The sequence below is a fragment of the Fringilla coelebs genome (assembly GCF_963513975.1).
Source record: "Fringilla coelebs genome assembly, chromosome: 3".
NCBI lineage: Eukaryota > Metazoa > Chordata > Aves > Passeriformes > Fringillidae > Fringilla > Fringilla coelebs.
This window is the reverse complement of record NC_140030.1, coordinates 107,540,078-107,559,176: the sequence shown is the minus strand read 5'-3', so window position 1 is coordinate 107,559,176 and position 19,099 is coordinate 107,540,078. Positions and strand designations below refer to the sequence as shown.

Sequence of the window (19,099 nt, the reverse complement as noted above, 5' to 3'; positions counted from 1 at the left end):
TATTTCACCATTTGTAAAATCCATCTTCTTCTCATTTATTCATCTTTTCCAACCTGTAATTGTGCTCATTTTAGTCAGGGCTGAAAGAAGTCTCAGCACAAAATCATAGCTGTTCTTTTCATCAGTTCAGCCCTTCTCCTGGCACATTGTGCTGCCTTTCCAAAAATACAGCTCTCTTCTGCTCCCCTTATGTGTCTGGAATAGTCTTTCCCTTTGTATGCAGCCTGAGCCCTGTAAACATGGACACAGTAGGAGTCCTTTAATAAATTAGCTGTTAGCACATTCAAAACTCCTAAATGATGGGGTGTTTGCTGGAGCAGGGGAGGAATTTTCATCAGATCAGAAGTTGTTCTCATACTGGGAGTTACAGCTCAGGAAACTGCCACCAGTGTTAGTAGCAGCACATCCCTGGCATGCCAGGGGAATCCAGAGATCAGTGCTTAACCCTTCCACTGCCCTTGTCACTTAATTGGTCATCCAGATGAGAGTGAGAGAAATCCACCCATAGGCACTGTGCAGAGAATCAGAGTTTTCTCTAGTAACAGAGGGCTCCATCCTAGAAATGCAAGCAATCAAAAGCATTATTTTAGTGCAATAACCTTTGGTGCTGAGTCAGATGCAGAGGCAGGAGGTCATCATGGATACACCCCATATCTAGTTTTATTTCCTTCCCTATATCACAGGCTTTTCACAGCAGCTCTAAACAATGTGCCAGTTGCATTGGAGATGATTTAGTTGTTGGAAATAGATTCCTGCAGGATTATAGGTGTGATCACAGTGCCTGACTCTTGAGACCTCTCCCAATAACAAGTCCTGTTATTGATTTGCCTTTGTGCTGAGAAGTGAGGCGATCAGAGGGGATGGAAATAGATAAGCACATTTCCACTTCGATGAGGACTGCTGAAAATCCCATTGCTTTGGAAGAGAAAAATCCCCTGTTGCTTTCCAAGCTATTAATCTGTTTGTGATTACTTTGTTAAAAATACCTCTGACTGTTCTTATAGCATTGTCATTTATAGGTTTAACCACATAATCATCTCCTGATATTTGCTAGCTATTTTTGTTCTCTCTTATTTATTTATTTCAACATTTTGCCCATCAAAGACTTAAGTGATGCATTCAGATAATGGCCACAGGTGGTTGCTTTAACAAGAGAGTCACCAGAATAATTGCTGTTTTAATCCCAGCCTGGGATGACCATTCCCTGTCAGACTGCAAGAAAAGCAGTGTCATATGAGGGTAAACCTCACCACTTTCAGGGGAAATCATGCAAATACCAATCAGACAGGAGTTTAGCAGCAGAAGACAGGGAAAAACCACAACTATCCCTTTGTAGGCTATCCAGTTGTGTGTTAGGTGTAATATTCCTAGGAGTGGTTGCCTCTGTAAATGGAAACAGGGGAAATGCTGTATGCCTGCTTAACCTCTGCTCATGCTAATGAGAAAATCTTTGGCCTGGCTTCAGTCAGTGTTGCTGTTTTTCTTGGAAGGCTTGCAGGGCATCTTACATGGTGTGTAATGCACAATGTCTGCCTGAATATGCTTTATGAAGTGTTCTGTGTATATCTGTTCTTAGAGATTTGGCATTGTCTGGTGGGCTTTTATAGAATAGGCCTTGAAAAACAGCCACCCTCCAAAAAAAAAACTACCAGAAAGCAGAGACTCAAACAGCCTCCCAACACACCAGCTTTGGTATTTCAATACCACCACCCATTCCTTTGCTGTTAAATTGATGCCTTTTGGCCCCTAAAATCATGAGCCAGACAAAAGAAGTAGAAAGGACCCCACAGCTTGAAAACTTAAGCTATTTTGGTCTCTGAAAAAAGCCTTTGCTTTGAAAAAGAAAAGATATTTGTTAAACTACTTAAGGAGTTAATTTTCAGGCACTGAAGGCAGCTGAGATACAAAAAATGAAAAATAAAAGAGTTATGTTAAAATAAGCATCGCAAGACAATTTTTTTTTTTTCTGTCAGGAAATTAAAACTTTTTGGGGATGCTGATTCTGATGCAGATTCAGAGCTGAAAAAGAATGTGGCCCAAGGGGCAAAGCCTCCACCCTGCACATCAGCAATGATCTTCCAATTTACTGTGTGGCTCTGTCCTTTCCTGTTTCCAGGCTTCTGTGAAGGGAATCAGGGCCAGGGATTGGGGAGGAAGAGGAATGTGGGGTGTGGGTTCTGCTACCTTTTATTATTGATTTCCCAAAATTAGAAGTCTCTTTCTAATAGAGAGGAGGCTGAAAAGCAATCAATAGTGTTTATCTTACAAGGCAGTAGTTCAAACTGCAGCAGAAAGTGCTGTAATTCACCCTTTCTCTTGTTACTGATTAGTGCAGTGCTGCACAACAGCTCTGGGTTTTAATGCTGGAAATCCCTTAATTATACACTCCCCAAATATGTTAAAAATAATATAAAAGTGTGAGGCATTTCTAGCTTTACCTCCCTCCTCCAGTACTCATATTCTGTTTGCAACTCACTACCACTTAACTGTGTGATTTGTATTGGAAAGATTTTTTTTCTTTTTTTTGGTTCATTTCACTTTATTGTGTTTCAGCAGAGCTGTGGCATCCACTTAGATATCTTTACTGCAATTGTTTCATGATGAGATCAGATTGCTGCTGTAGATACATCACAATAACAAGTAAGAGAAAATTTAGGCCACCTTACTTTGTCTTGATGAGCTGCTGTAGCCTGGCTTCACAGGAGAGAAAAAAGAGAAAAAATAGGGAAGGGAAGGGAAGGGAAGGGAAGGGAAGGGAAGGGAAGGGAAGGGAAGGGAAGGGAAGGGAAGGGAAGGGAAGGGAAGGGAAGGGAAGGGAAGGGAAGGGAAGGGAAGGGAAGGGAAGGGAAGGGAAGGGAAGGGAAGGGAAGGGAAGGAAAGGAAAGGAAAGGAAAGGAAAGGAAAGGAAAGGAAAGGAAAGGAAAGGAAAGGAAAGGAAAGGAAAGGAAAGGAAAGGAAAGGAAAGGAAAGGAAAAAAATAAAGAATTTTAATCAAAATAGCACCGAATTAAGGCAGATTGAACTTTTTAAACAAACACAACTTGCACATAAAGGAAGTACATTGTTCTGAGTTTATGATAGGGTAAAAAACCCATTAAAACAATATACAGATCTGTGATTTGTATATTTGTCTTATTTCAACAGAAATCATGTTTTGGTTCTTCTGATTGAAAATATTTTGAATGGCTACTTGCTGTAGCTTTCAGGCTTCAAAACCTGTCTGTAGCTGTGCAATTTATTTCAAACAACATTTTCTTTTCAAGTTGTGCTGATGTTCACTGAAGGAATCCTGTCTGCAACACCTCCTGACTCACCAGCTTGCATTGTGGACCCTCAGATCAACCAATTCCCACTCAGAGGAGTTGGCACCGGGCAATATGATTGAAGTCATTACCTTTCCAGATAAATGCTGATAACAGGTCAGGTTGAAACCTTTTATATAGGAAGCCTCACAAAGGCTTCCAAGGCTACAGGCAAGATCCTCTCAAGATTATTTTTGAGTTTTCTTGAGCCTTTTTTGTTGGTGAAGGAAAAGTTAGGATGGTAATAGGTTTGTGGCTGGGAGCTCCAGCTGACTGCAGCTCCTTGGCTTTCTCCATGCCTGGCAGCATTGCAGCAGCAGGTTCTTCATTTCACTGGGATTATTCCCCAGTGCAGCATTCCAGACTCCTGTGAAAGAGCTCTGCAGAGAGCTGAAGCCTAGAAACACAGATCCAAGTGGCAGTACATCCTGCAGCACATGGGAAGAAAAGTGCAGCAGAAAAAAAAACTTTTTTCCAGAGCTGTTCCTTCTGCTGCTTCTTTGATGTTCCAGGAGAAAACAACCCATTCTACAAAAAAAGATGGCACCTCCCTTTTCAGTGCAGTAAAGAGAGAATATCCACTTAAAGACATTTATATACAGGTAAGGGCAGGAGGGAAGTGACCCACCTTCCAGAAGTGTGCAATGGTCATTACAGGTGAGCCTGGCCCAAGTCCCCTCATAATTAAAGAAGCCCAGCTGAGTTCAGTGTGAACAGGTCACAACCAGAGCAACCTTGCAAATCATATTGGGGACTTTCAACCTGCCTCTGCTTTGGTGTTTTTCTGGTGGTCCTCAACTTCTGAAGACTGGAAAATGCAGTCTTATTGTTGCCAGATCTTTTGATATTTGATGTTTCTCTGAAAGCTTGAGCTTTGAAGGCTTACAAGACAAAGATTTTATTTTTTAAAGCTATTTCATATGTGCTGTTAATATATTCTAGTCTTTTGTAGTTGGAAAACACAGGTGAGAGCATGACCTGAGTTCCTAAAAGCTCAGAAATGACAAGGCAGAAGAGATGCCCACATTTATTAGTTGGTGAAATGCTGTGATTTTTTAAGCTGTCATCATGATTAAGGCTGTAAATATGGTGTTTACAGCCACAGTATGTTTTTAGTTCTGCAGGCAGTATGAACAGAATGCTGTGTTAGTGCCACAGAAGTTCAGTCACTCCAACAGAATTTCTTAGTAGGCAGAGTTGCCTTCTAAGGAGGAGGATGCCATCTTCATCCTGCCCAGTGATGAAAAATAATAAAAGTCTTCCTCCCCCAAGATACCATCATCTTGCCATTGAGCTAGAGGAGCTCAAACCACCAGATGACATCCCTTGAAAACTGACATTTTTAGAGATGGCAGATTTGAAATGTTACAGTTAGAAGAGGACTTCCATTATCTGTATTATAAATCCACATTTTAGAGAGTTGTAATTGTAATTGTAATTTTCCATTCCAATATACATTTGACTCTTGGCATAAAAATCACAGCCCTGGAGCAGATATTTTTATAAGAGAAGATATTTGAGAAAACTGATTTGACTTTTCAGAGATTGAGATATGTTCAACTTATCTCTCAGCACATTAGTCTTACAGAAGTGAAATTTGAGTGAGTTACCAGACACAAGAATGTGGAGCTTTGGGTGGGTATGACATGATCCACAGTGAGTAATCATTTGCTTTTGATGGTGCTGAATAATGTAAGTGCAGGGACATGCTGTGTGGGTTTGGACATGGGACTATTGAACAATGGAGTCAGAAGCTAAATCAGGTGGAGCTGGATCCAGGATCAGCTTTGTGGGTGCTCCACATACCCACATGGATGCTCCTGCATCCTTGCAGGTGAAATCAAAGTAAAGAATCTGGGAGCAGCTGCTTGACTCCATAGGTGTTGCAGTCATGTCCTGGCTGTGTGATGTGGAAGAGGGCCACAAATTACCCTTCCTGTGAGATCAAGAACTCCTTGTCCTCTCCATGTTCAAGGTTGCAGAGAGCCAAGGTTGCAGGGAATAGGTTGGAGTTATTAAAAAGAGGTGCCAGATAGACTCACATCGCTTCTGGGAGCTGATTGTTGGAATTGAAATGGTTTATCTATTGCATTTGCATGAGATGTGCTTTTATTCTTTCTTTTGTTCCCCCTCCCCCTACAGCAGATATACAGCTAGCGTAGAGTTTTACACAAGTCTGGAACTTATTATTATTGAATAATGTATGTATCTGGAATCCTGACAGGTCCATATGGATTTTTTAACACCTAGCATTACTGAACCTTTGGAGCAACTGCATGAAAGCGAGGTGCCAGGCAAGAGGCTTTGTTGTGGAAAATTGCTGTAGCCCTCCAGGAGCCAGCCCAGACCTGCACAAACCAGCCCAGCCCGCTGTGTCACAGCAGCTGGCTCTCCCCTGCTCTTTCCCTATTTCTGTCTAGCTAAAATCAGATAAAGATGTTGCTTTCTGAGTGGGAAAGACTGGAAAGCTCACCACAGAGCCAAGCAGAATTAGAGGAGGAGCTGAGCAATGTTTTGACAGGCTGGGAGCACCCTTCATTTAGAGCATGGGGCCCCCCAAAGCTCAGCTTGTCCATGCAAGTCCTGTACAGCCCCATAATGCTGGGAGCTGGTGTGGGATCTCACTGTATTTACCTTATGGATAAGATATGCAGTGTAGCTGCTCCCCCCACAGAAAGGTTTGTAAGCTGACCCAGTAAACCCTGTAAAAGGTTTCATCTGTTCAAAGGCAGTTCAAATATCCTTTATATATTTTCTTTCTTTATAATCATCTCCACATCAATTTCTCTGTTTCAAGTGGAGCAAATCGGTCCAAACTTTACAGAGCAATGTTGACCCCATCAGATATTTCCCACTCTCGTTTTTCTTTCTCCATTAATTGGAGAATAAAAAATGATGCTGAATAAACACACCTATCTGTTATCAAGGGTATAGTAGGGGAGTTGTTAGTAGAGATGGGTGCAGTGTGTTACAGAGAAGATTTTTGAAAACTCTTTAAATCTGAACATCCTGAAGGACTTTTACCAGAGACATTCTTGGCTAGGTTAATCCCACACAGACTAATTTATATTATGGATAGGCATGTGTTTAAACAAATACAAGGCATGCAAAAAATATCTCCTGATTTGAGAGCTATAACAAGGATAGAGTGCATTACCACCAGGTCAGCCAGGAAGCTGGAAACATGGAGCTGACTTGTTCACAGGTGGTACTTAGGCCAGCTGTAAGTCATCATTGTTCCTCTTAACTAATCAGGAGAATGATGTAGTTTTATTGGTTTCTGGTTATTTTAGACTTTCCCCTGTGAATGTGATCATGGAGAAGTAATTTTGTACAAGGCAGGGATAGCCAGGCTTGTTTTTTTTCAAGACAGATGCAACAGATGTGCTTGTAGGTACAAAACATGACCCTTGTGAAAGAAAGCTCTCTGAGCTCTTATTTGGGAAGGAAAACTCATGGTCATGGCATCTCCTCAGTCACAAAAGATAGAGGGGAGAAAAAGTCCAGTCAGAGCAGGGTTAGAGGGAAGCATATCACAGCAATGATAGGGATAGATAATGTTGATACCATCAAGTTCTTACATAATCACCTTTTCACACAATCTCCTTTCCACCAGGAGATCAGAAAATAATCTAAGGTCTGCAGCTCTCACAAAGATGAAAGGGAGTCCCAATGCTGTGTTGCATCCATTACACCTGTTGCATCTTGTACAGGTCAAAGAGAATGAGTTAAATCCCAGCTAACATTAGTGAGCCAGTCTTCTCAAATATTCTGTGCAAATGAGGAGAATGCAATAAGGTGTTTACAATCTCTCTGTACAATGTTAATTACAGAGTTTTGAAGGAACTGTATACCTGGTATATATTGTGAAGGACTCAGTAATGCACGTGTTGCAGAAAATTTCCAGCTGGAGTCCAAATAGGACCATTTAAAGATGTTTTACTGAACAGAAGTGCCAAATCTCTAGGTTAGGGTTTGGCAGTGAACCAAAACCACTTTCCACAAGAAGTGATTATTATGTATGATTCATACAGTGCGTCCACATGAGTGAAAATAATACTGTTTAGCTCTCAGTGCTCAAAGTGCTTTTACATTTTCAAAGTGCTGTGCACACATTACTTAATTAATGGAATAAAGTAAGTTACATTTTTATGCATTTAGCATTGACATTTTGACGATAAATGGTTTTGGAGACTTTATATGCATCAGTGCATTTGAGCAGCTTGTATAAATTGTTCTGATGTTCTCAATTTTATTTGAGCAGCATCTGAGTAATTTAGATGCATTTTACCTCATGATGAGGAGATAGATAGAACAAAGGTTATCTGTTGACAGCAACGTGCCATAAAAAGGCAGCTTCTCGTCCTTTCTAGTAAATCATAAATCTGCTCACTTGCTCATGCTCTGCAATCCACAGCAGAACTAAACACACTGGTGGAAGTCAAAACCCACTAAGAGCCATCATTAGTATTCTAACTGCAGAAACAGCTCCATCCAGAAGATGGATTTTGTGGAATTGGTATATCCAATGTTAAGCATAGGGACTTGGTAAAGTGCTGGAACATCTGCTGGCTGTTTTCAGAGGACTGTCAGCCTATTACCATCTATTAAAATTAATTTAAAAGTGATCCCTTAGAGATCAATCTCATTTTTCTCCTATTGATCCTTATGAGAACTGTTGGCATACTGTCGACATTTATATCCCATTGGTTTGGGTTTTTTTCCTAAACAACCTCTATTAGACTTGCAATATCCTCTGTCAGGAAGGCATCTGTCTATTGTATCAAGCTGGTTTAATGACCTTTTACACGAGGGCATTTTGGCTGGATTGCTGTCCCACCTCACAGTGCCAAATCTGTAATCTTATCTCCTCTCAGGCATGGATCTTCCTTACTGATCCCAGCTTCTCACAGCTACAGACATCCCAAAAGCAGGCTCTGAGGTGCAGCCATTCCACAAGTTGACCCAGTCACCAGCTCAAGTTCTTGAGTGTTTGGGAATAAGTATTTTACATCCAATTTGCCTGACTTGCTGCTCGTTGTTCCTCCTGAACTCACTTCTGATCAGCAAGATACATGCAGAGGTTGCATTTAGGTCATGCAGACTCTTGGCATGGATTCTTTCAGGATGCTGGGAATCAAGCATTGCAAAATCTTACAAAAATAGCTCATCATTCTACAGCCACTATTTAACAAAAATGGTGTTGTTTTGTTGAACCTACCTGAGCGTTTCAGGCACAAATAGGGTGTGCCTCTAGACAGGCAGTAAGCAAATGATCCTGAGTTGAGCTCATTTTTGGAAGAGACACTGGAGTGAGCATCCTGAGAATGCAAGTATTTCTTCTAGCAGTACTGTAAATTTAATATTAAATTTAATTTTTTTCTGGGTCTCTCTTTTTCTGGTGACAAAAAGATTATCTCCAGTATCAGAATGAGACATATACAGTATTTAAGAAAATCAGCCTTTGTCCTTAGAAAATGGTCTTTAATAGCTTGCATTAGTGAGATTAATTTGATCTCTAAATGACAAATAATTTAATCATAAAACATTTTCTTCAAGGAGAGAGATTAGGTAATATTCGCTTAAATGATTCAGTACAGGTTTTAGTAAGAGCAATGGTGTTGCTGTCATATTTTCTGAAAAATCCCTTTGCCAGGATTTCTTCTCCTGGGAAGCTGAGAAGCCTCAGAGAAGAATGAAAACAATAATTATCTGATTGCTTCTCCTGTGTTTTGCTGCTTTGGAATGTGGTTGGAGATTGTTTATCCAACAGGTGGTTGTTTGGTTGGTTTCATGTGAATTGTTCTAACTTAATGAGCAGTCACAGCCAGCTGTGTTGGGACTCTAGATGGGGTCATGAGTTTTTCTTTAGTATCTTGTTGAGCCTTCTGTAAGTATCCTTTCTCTATTCTTCAATATAGTTTTAGTATAGCATTCTTTAATATAATATAAGTACATAAAATAATAAATTAGCCTTCTAAGAACATGAAGTCTGATTCTCAATTCCTCCTTTGTCCTGGAGACCCTGAAAATACTACACAATGGTTTCAGTGCTGTTTCAAGTTATGCCATATGGCCTTTTTTCCTGGGAATGTAAGTCTGTTAACCCTTTACTTTGCTTCCACAACAGGAGTTTTAATCACTCAATTGGGTAGGAATTAATAACTTCCTATACTAGTGTTATGTCTGCCCATGTTCTTCTCCAACAGAGCCTACATTGAAGTGCTGTGAGGAGAACTTGCAGTACATTGCTGCAGGTTAGGTGAGCCCTTTTCATCCCCCAAAAGTGCAGCTTTTATGACATCTGTTGAATTTTTGGAAACCTGGATGTAGTCAGACAAAATTGGTGACCATGTGCTGCTGTCATCTTCCCAGCAGGGTGGGAAGCATTTGGTTGCACTGCCCCAAAACCTCTGTGAAATCATCAGCCTTTGGATAAAGAGAGACAAATGTGAACATTAATGAAGGATGAAGGAGAGAGATGAGATGTAAATGAGAATGATAAGAGGAGTGATAGCAAACAAGGGAAATATTCAGTGGGAGTTTTCTTCTGGACTGCTCTCATTTACAGTAGGTTTGACAGACTTCGTCAAATCATGTATTTTGAAAAGCTTCCTGAGGTGAAACTTTCTGGGTTTAGATGATTATATAATTTTGTATGTGGGAGTCATCTGTCCTCTTTTGATGAAAATTCTTTGAAAAGTTGTGGTTTAAACCAACTTTGTAAGATCCAGCCAGATTTCCTTTCCAATCATTTAGAAAATAACATGAAAACAGCTGGAAAGTATCCCGGCCCCTTAGGTGGGGTGAAATCTTTGTTCAGCCTCAGTGAGAAAATTGTTGCTGAGTTTAACATGACTGCCATTTTACCCTGCCTGTAACAGAGCACTTAAAAAGTTGTTTAAACCATCATCATCTTCCAGGAATTGTTTCTCCTGCCCTTTTTCTGCAGTTCAACTATTGTGCACCCTTCAGGAGCCTCAGCAACAGCAGCAGGGAGCTTTGCTTTCCAGGACATTGGATCCCCATAGCTCTTCCTGCTGGTTCCCAGTGCCATGTGGTGCTGCCTCCTCCTGGCACTGCCTCTAGCATCCAAAATAAAATTACTCATAATTTAGCCACTGGAACCATTCACCCAGAGAAATTGTGGATGTCCCTTTTGTGGAAGTATTCAAGGAAAGGCTGGATTGGGCCCTCAGCAACCTGATCTAGTGGGAGACATCCCTGTCTGTGGGAGGGGGGTTGCAGCTAGATGATCTTTAAGATCTCTTCCAAGCCAAACCTGTGATTTTTTGATTCTCATACCTGTCTGAAGTGTAGGAGGTACCATCACTTCATCTCTCGGTGCGGTTTTAAGTCATGGTGCTATTTTGTATTCAAAATCTTGCAGCAGCCACCAGGATAATGGCAAGGAGGTGATCACATTTCTGTGTTCATTTTGGTTTTTGAGTAGTGGAGTGTGAGCAAGTAGTGCTGATTCTCCTGCTGGCCTTGGGAAGGAGTGGGCATTTTATCAGTAGATATTATGTGGTGCTGCAACAAAACTGGCAAAAAACATCAAAACCTTGGGAATTTTCCAGAGTGACAGCTCAATCCAGCAAAGTGCTGGAGCACTGCTGTCTTGGGAATCAGTCTACCACAGGTTCAGTGTGCAGACAGGTTTAGGATGCTCATAATCATAGGGAACTTCAGGATATTTAAGTCCAACTTTTACTAAAAAGATAGTGAAAAACTGATGTTGTAAGGTAAAATGTGATGCAAAACTTGGCTTATGGGATCACAACACCCTGCTTGATTGTATGCCACAATTCCATCTTATTCAGCGAAGCTCCACAATGAGGATATAATGATAACTCTAAGTAAGCTGATGATTTATCTCCTCCATAAGGCATGGTTGTTGTAAAACTGCCTATCAGATATTTTCAGAGTACTATCCTTCACAAGCCCTTATTTAATGCAGTTATATTTGCATGCACACCCTCTCTTCCCATTTGCCATTTGTCACTGAGATAGCAAATTACATTCATCAGAATCCATTCATTCCCCCGGTTTCGCTGAATACAGGAATATCTTGGCTGTGTCAGCTGCCCTATGACTGGGAGCTGTGACAAATGGAGGTTGCCTTCAGCTATTCCAAACCTGTGTCTTCAAAGGACAGTAGGTATTAAGCTGGAAAAGATTAATGGGCTTTATGTCATCGTGTTTGTGTGGCATAGAAGTGAATTGTGCAGATTGATGGATATCTTGGTAAAAACAAATGCATTCTTAAACTACTCTCCTGGCCCTTCCCTGGCAAGTTTTAGTGACCATCAAAAGAAATATACTGTGATGTTCCCTTAAATCCTAGGCTGATTTTACAGGTTTTTTCACCTTTAGGAAAATGAAAAACTTTTTGTAGTCGAGAACAAAACCACATGTGGACTATTAAGGACTAGTTATTTTATAGCCTGTCTGTGTTTATATTACCACTACAGGGCTGTCACATCTTATTTGTCATATAATTGTGCAGTAAGTAACTGGGACATACACAAATGGCTGACAACAAAATTGTGAATTCCTGTGAAAATGCTGTTATAATTTCTTTTTTGAGATCCAGGTTGGTTCTTCAGGACAACCATTCAGCTTGTCAGGCAGATGCTTTGTTCACACACAAAGAAAGGCCCAGCTCAGCACAAAGAAGGCCAAAAGGGAACGCTCTACCTGCCCTTGCATAATACACTGTATTAAAAAAGTATTGAAGGTGTTCACAGAGTGAGTTCTCTCACAAAGAATAAGTAACTCTTAAAAAACAATCAACGTATAAGGGAAAAAGAGTTATCAGTATTGATTCACACAATACATGGATGCATTGAAAATATATTTCCACCAGAGAAAAAGGAGTGGTGTGCAGTGAAGCTTGTGAACTTTGCATGTGATCGTTCATGGGATTTCTTTTTTCCATCTGTAGCATCTTTGGTCAAAAGAGAATGGGAGAAAAAAACCCAGGGTCCTACTCTACTTCTGCTGCTCTTGTTCCTCTGTCACCTTGGGCGCATCAAATCTTCACCTGACAGCAGGGATCTATCAGAACTATCACAAAACTGTATTGCTGACCTGTGCTTGAGAACTGTGGGTAGAAGTGGCTCTCCACTGGAAAGTTTTATGGGTTTTAATATGCTTATAATATGCCTATGTGGAAATAGGCTTGGGCCATGGTGATACCTGCCCTGGTGTGTCTGGTACCTGTGTGACACTGGGAGTATCAACAGCCCTCAGCTGTTGAATATGAGCAGACCTGTAGGACCAGGCACAAAGGGTAGGGAGAGACATTCTGGCTGTATTTTGAATTTTTATTGAGTTTCAATGTTAAAGTAAATATTTTGGTTTAGAGGCAGAGAATGTTGCAAAGCCTTATGTACTAGGATGTTGTTTGTATTAATATTTTAAGCTGGTAATTAATTTCTGGTGGAGTTTTTGTTGATTTTGGTTTGGTTTTCTAAATTGCCCTTGGACTTTTAATTATCTTTCACTGCAAGCTAAGCATGTGTTCAATCATGAAGTGGGATATTAAAGCACTAATAATAACTTTCTAATTCTGTTTTTTAACTACAGTAGGACCAGCATAGAAACCATTCCACTCTGTGATAAGCATAAATAATTTTATAACTCATAAGGTTTCTATTTTTTTTTTCTTTAATGGCTAACTAAGTAATATGATGGTTTAAGTAAGAGTTGCTTCTTCACAACTAGTCCTCCATGGGTATTTGCTCTTGATGCAATATCATAACTCTCCATTAATACCATCACTTGCAACAGGCTTGCAGTAATGTAATTTTTTTTTATTTAGGCTTCATATTTTTCATTTAGCTTTGGATTCCAAAGAATTTCAAAATTCAAGTCCTTGAAAACCAGAGAGCAGTATCCTGAAAGAGTACATTTCTCCCTGGATTAAAGGGTAATCCAGAGACGTCCTGTTTGCCTGAAGCTGGGCTCATTTGTATGATTGCAAGGTCAAGTAAACACAGGGTGTTTTGGCTCAGGTCTGCAGTGGATTTGAAGCTGTGCCAAGAGAAAAGCTCTTAAGGCTAGGTGAATAGCTTTGTGAACATCATCACACAGTTCGTTGATTGTCAAATTCACCGTATCACCAGTCTGACACCTCTGCCCTGCTTAAATCTTGTTCCCAGGATGAAGGCAGCACCAAAGCTTTCTATTTGCCATAAATACTTGACTGAAGTTCTTTTCAGGAGTAATTCTGCGATTATAGACCATGATGTCATGCCAAAAGGAGCAGACAGTCAGCTAGGCTTTATGCTCTAATGGTTTCTGTGAAATTAGTAATAATACCAGGAGGCTGATTTTTAATTTACAGTGCTATGAAATTAGTATTTATAGGGCCCGAAGCATTCAGCTTCAGAAAGCATGTGAAAACTTCTGGCATCAACCCTGCTGGTCTCCAAGGGGAGATGCAGTCCTCTCTTCTCTGTTTGGTCAGGCAGGCTGCTGTCTGGACATCTGGCCAGATGTTCATGGTGCTCGAGAAAGGCAGCATCTCTGGCAAAGGGGATCACAGCTGCCGGGAGGTGTATGGCAGATGGCTGTGTTATTCTACAAAGCTGGTTTTTCCATCTGTTGGTTGGAATAGGATTACCAGAGGATCAAATCAGGCTGAGGGTAGGCAGAAGGGGAGGCTGCCAGCACCAAGAGAGAATATTATCCCCCAGTTCTTTAGCAGGGCAGAGCGAGATGTTGGTCTCTGTCCTTCTGCCTGTTCAGTGCATCAGCTCAGTTACAGGCAGAGAGGAACTCTGCCAGAAAAACTGAAAAGAAAGAGATGGCAAATAAAGTCCCTGAAGATAAGCAAGAAAGAGATTTGGACTTCAGAAGAGAAAACTGAGCCCTTGTTACAGAAGTAGAAGAGATTTTACATCATGTGCAGGGAGCAGCTAGAGCACTCATTGTCTGGTCCTCGAGTGCATTAAAAATCTCTTACTCCTTATTCTGAGCTGCCCACAGCTGAGATATTGATTCTGTGAGAGCATGCCTTGAAAACCCAACTTGGGTTGCTTTGTTCTCACTGGTCTCTACAAGGGAAGTTTTGCCAGGCAGTGAAAGCTAGCAGGGCTGCCCATGAAAACACAGTCCAAACAGAGGAAAAGGTCCAGCATTTTTGAATCATAAGAAGGTTCAGGTTGGGAGGGGCCTTACAGACCATCTCATTCCAAACCCCCTGCCTTGGGGGTCTTGTGCTAGAACATTCAGAGCTCCTTTCTTACAGGCAATGTAGTCAAGGCATATTGATGGGTTCAGGCAGCTCTGAACTGTGACTGTTAAGGATATCTTTGAGAAAGTATGTGGCATTCAGGGCAATTAAATGTCTCTAGCAGAAGAACTTGGATTCTTGAGGAGGCAAATTTTCTGTCTGGTGCTACAAAGTATAGGTGCCGATCCAAGCGTGCTGAAGTCAATGAAAAAAATCTCTGGTTTGCTTCACTGAGTTTTGAATTAAATCCATGGGATTTTGATCAACTAAAAATGTTTCTGCAAACTTCTGGTGCTCACTGTTGCCTTATGACAGTAGGTCCTAATGGGATCAGGCAGGAGTGTTCCATGGCATGGATTTGCTACACAAAGAGCAAAAACCTGCTTCCTTCTCTTTGGGCTGCATTATAATTCATTTAATTTAGGATTGAGAAACTTTTTTTGCAAGTTCTCATTGTTTTCTTGTCATGTGTTTTCTGGTAAGATTTATGTGATGATGAAACTTTCTGACACATATAAAAAGCAGTCACTTCCTGCTAGGTAAATGTCTTGGTGCTGGAGACATGCATGAAATACTTGGGAGTGCTGAAACCTACTTGGGTTTGTTTTCATTGCAAACTGTTATTTTGTTAGGACACAGGGTGGCAATGACATGGAAGCACTCATTATATGAAATAGTCTAGAAAGCCTTTTGATCAGTGTTTTGCTTCAGATCTGTGTTTGATCTATCCAGCTCATTACTTGGGTGTACATACAGCTATACCTATGAAAGCATTTGGCATGTCCTGTGGAGTGTGCTTGGCAGTCACTCTTTAAAGCAATGTATAGGTGCACAGCCAGGTGCTCCTGTCCCCTAAGCAGATAGGAAAATGAAGCCAGAGGAATCACACAACCTGCCTGAGACCACAGCAAAAGAGATAAAAACATACATATGTTTGATGCTAAAATACAGAGAGAATTACAGGCAGGCTTGGATTGGAAGGAACCTTAAAGTTGATCTCATTACAGCCCCCCTGCCATGGCCAGGAACACCTTCCACTAGATCAGGTTGCTCAGAGCCCCATCCAGCCTGGCCTTAAACACTCCCAGGGATGGGGCAGCCACAGCTTCTCTGGGCACCCTCATTGTAAGGAATTTCTTCCTAACAGCTACTCTTAATCTCTTCTCTTCTAGTTTAAAACCATTCCTCCTTATCCTGTCTCTGAATGTCCATGTAAGAAATCACTCTCTTTCTTTTTTAAATAGATTCAGCTGTAAATTCCTGCTATAGCAACAGCTGCATGCAGAGATGTGCATGCAAACATGCAGTGTCCTCCCACACACTGCAGTAGAGGGCAGGGAGGGCCCTTTAGAACAAGTTTAAGGGACCCTCAGCATCTTTCCATCATTCCTGCACATAGAGGCTCTGATCCTGGACAAATGCAGGCATTTAAAATGTGTGAACCATTTAAGCTGTGTCTAATACTGCTTTAGTGTGCTCAGTACAGCATGTCCCTGAGCACCCACCTGCCCAGCCTTCCATGGAGCTGCCATAGACAAGCAGTGGTCTGTGAGTGAACTCACCAATAAATTGAAAACTCACAACATGTAAAGTGCTCTCAAAGCCACCAAGTAACAAAACCCCAAAGAACAAAAGCCAGGAAGAAATATCTTTGCCACTTTCTTTGCACTAAGATCAGTGTTGCTATTAAACCGTGTTTTTATTATCTCATTAATTGAAAACACCAGTGGAGATGGTTTCAGTTCATGAGATGTGGCTGTGTCCTTCTAAAACTCTGGTGTTAGGGTCCATTCTACTGAAAAAAATGTGTCCAAGACCAGTCTGAGTAGGGCTTGGAGAAATCAGATCTAATGGAAGGTGTTCATGCCTGTGTTGAGGGAATTGGAACTGGATTATCTTTGAGGTCACTTCCAATCCAAACCATTCTGTGATTCTAAAATATAGCCTGAGTCCTGTAAGCCCTGCAAAAGTTTACTAATTCTTATCAGGTGCTGCTAACAAAACCACCTGGAAGCTATTCCCATCAAAATTAAATAAAGCAAGGAAAGCAGGGTCCAAGGACCAAAACAATCAAATGTACTCACAGCCCTGAGCTGTGAAGGTGCCTAAGTGAACAGCTCATGCATTTTAACTCCCTTCTTCCTGTGCTGCAGTGCTCTTGATTTTGGGGTTCTTTGATCCACCTATTCACAGCTGCAAAGTGAGCAGAATTTAATCTGCCTCTGACAGGGCATGGTTGATTTTAATACCAGCCTTCAAAAAAGAGCTGTCAATCAGGGATGAGCTTTAATACCTCCAACCTGGAGCTCCTTTACAGTTGTGCTGCAGTTGAGTGGTGCTTGGTCAGCAGGGGAGGAGCTGGGCATCTGCAAAAGGCACTGGAGGTCTCATCCTGGCACTATCCTCAGTGACACTCTCATGAAGCTAGCATTTCCAGGAGACATGAGAGGAGAGAGATTTCCTAACTGCATGTCCCAAAAGTCCTGCTGAGCTTTTGTGGGCCAGCAGGAAAAGTAAAAATTTCCTTATTGTAGCTGGAATGGGCATAGTGAGGGCAAGGGTTGCTTTCCCTACATAATGTCAAGATATTTTAGCTGGGGATGTTAGATAAAATAGCCAGAGACTAGCAGAATGATAGAATAGGGGGTAATTTCAGATTTACTATCTGCCAACACATGCCATGCAATCAGATAAACACAGGATTTCAGCTGTCATCACAATATCTTATGCATACTTAAAAATAGAGCAGTTTTTCTCACATCAAGAAGAAATGGAACAGGTTTATATATAGGATGTGTACAGTCAGGAGGCTAGAAATTTTGAAATAGTCTGCCAATTCTAGAGAGATTCCCTATTTTTAAATTAAGGAATTATATTAGAAGTAGTAGAAATTCTCATGGAGAAGTTTTATAATTTTTTGCAAGCTGCACTGAATAAATAAAAGTAAGGGAACATGTTGAGAAGTTGGACAGAATGAGGAAAATTGCTGTAGGATTTTCAACAGAGAAAATGGGGCTGTGCAGAGACTCAGAAACTTCTCTGTATGGGAATATCCTTCCTCCTCTGCTTTATACATTTCTGTCCTTGCTCTTTTGTCTGTTCTGGTTCATTGGGCCTATCACTTTAAATGCTTGAAAATCTGCAAGGCAGACAGGGAAGATGACAATCTAGCAACACCCCAGAAATATCCTGATCCAATTTTCACAAGAAATGTAATTTAAACACTTGCTGATTAAAGCCTCCCCCCCTGAAAACAGCCAACTTAGGCAGAACCATAGAATTATAGAATAGGTTGGGTTGGTAGGGACCTTAGAGATCATGTCAAATCTCATGCAGGTAGAATGTAACCCTTCTTGGCAAGGATGCTTTGCACCATGAATTTGTGAGTGTGGGGATGAGTATGGCTTTTTGGCTTGAGCCTATAACTAGTATTTGAGTTTTTTATTATATCCCTTTATAAGAGTAGCTGATGCCATGGTCCAGAATATTTTTAAGATCCAGCCTGGTTTGTTTACGAGGGATGCATAGAACAGCTTGGCTCTGTAAGCATCATATGAGCAGACAGCAGCAGGCAGTTTTCTTGCTGAAAAATCTGCTGATGGGCTTCCCTGCTCTGCTGCCTTTTCTCCTGCTCACAAGCCTCCTTCTTCCTAAACACCAACACAGCTTGCACCTTCAGTCTCATGGAGTGTCATAGAATCAGTAAGGTTGGACATCTCCAAGGTCTTCACAGTCAACCTTTGAGTGAATTCCACTTTTCCCACTAACCCATGTTGTGAAGTGCCACATATAACTCCTTTTTTATCATTTCTAGGGATGGGAACTCCATCACATCCCTAGGGAACATGTACTGGTGCTTAACCACTCTTTCAATGAAGAAATTTTTCCAAATATCAAACCTGAACCTCCCCTGGTGCAACTTGAGGCCATTACCCCTTGTGCTATTGCTAGCTGTGGTATTACATACCCAGTCTGGTCATTCAGATGACATCATCCCAGCTAAGGTTTTGTCATCACTTTTTGTTCCAAAATGTCCTTGCTAGTAGCTGCTGGTATTTTCCAGCATAACCAGTGCTTGCCTGCTCTCATCCCCTTCTGGATTCTGCCAAAGTGAGCTCAAAAATGATGTCCTGAGCTGCTCAGCATAATGGTGTCTTTGAAGCCAAAGCTTGGACTTCACTTCTAAGACCAGCTGCAGCAGAAGGACAGCATTTTCTACTCAAGATAAGGGAAATAATTTACATCTTGAGAGTGTTCCTCTCACTGTTTCCCTGCAGGAGGGGAGGCTTATGATTTTTCTAGCACATGCAAAGGCACTCTTGAGGAGTTCTGCTGTGACAGATTGTCCTATTGCCCATGGAGACATCATGACAGCATAAGATGCCAACTTTCCTATTGCTTTGGCTTCATCCCATTGTGGTTAACCTCTTATGCACTTCAGAGAAAAAAATGATTACTGGGTTGCAGGTCCCTCAGCTCAGCTGGAAGAGGGTCTTTTTGTTTTCCACAGCACCCCTCTAAGCTGAGTTTGGGCTACAGAGGCATTTTGTGCTGG

At 41.2% G+C, this 19,099-nt stretch overlaps 1 protein-coding gene across 6 annotated transcripts in view; it reads left to right on the top strand.

Annotated features, from left to right (window-relative positions):
* The window catches only part of MACROD2 (mono-ADP ribosylhydrolase 2), an 842,889-nt gene that overhangs the window by 744,033 nt on the left and 79,757 nt on the right, over positions 1-19,099 (top strand). The gene's annotated exons all lie outside the window — the stretch shown is intronic.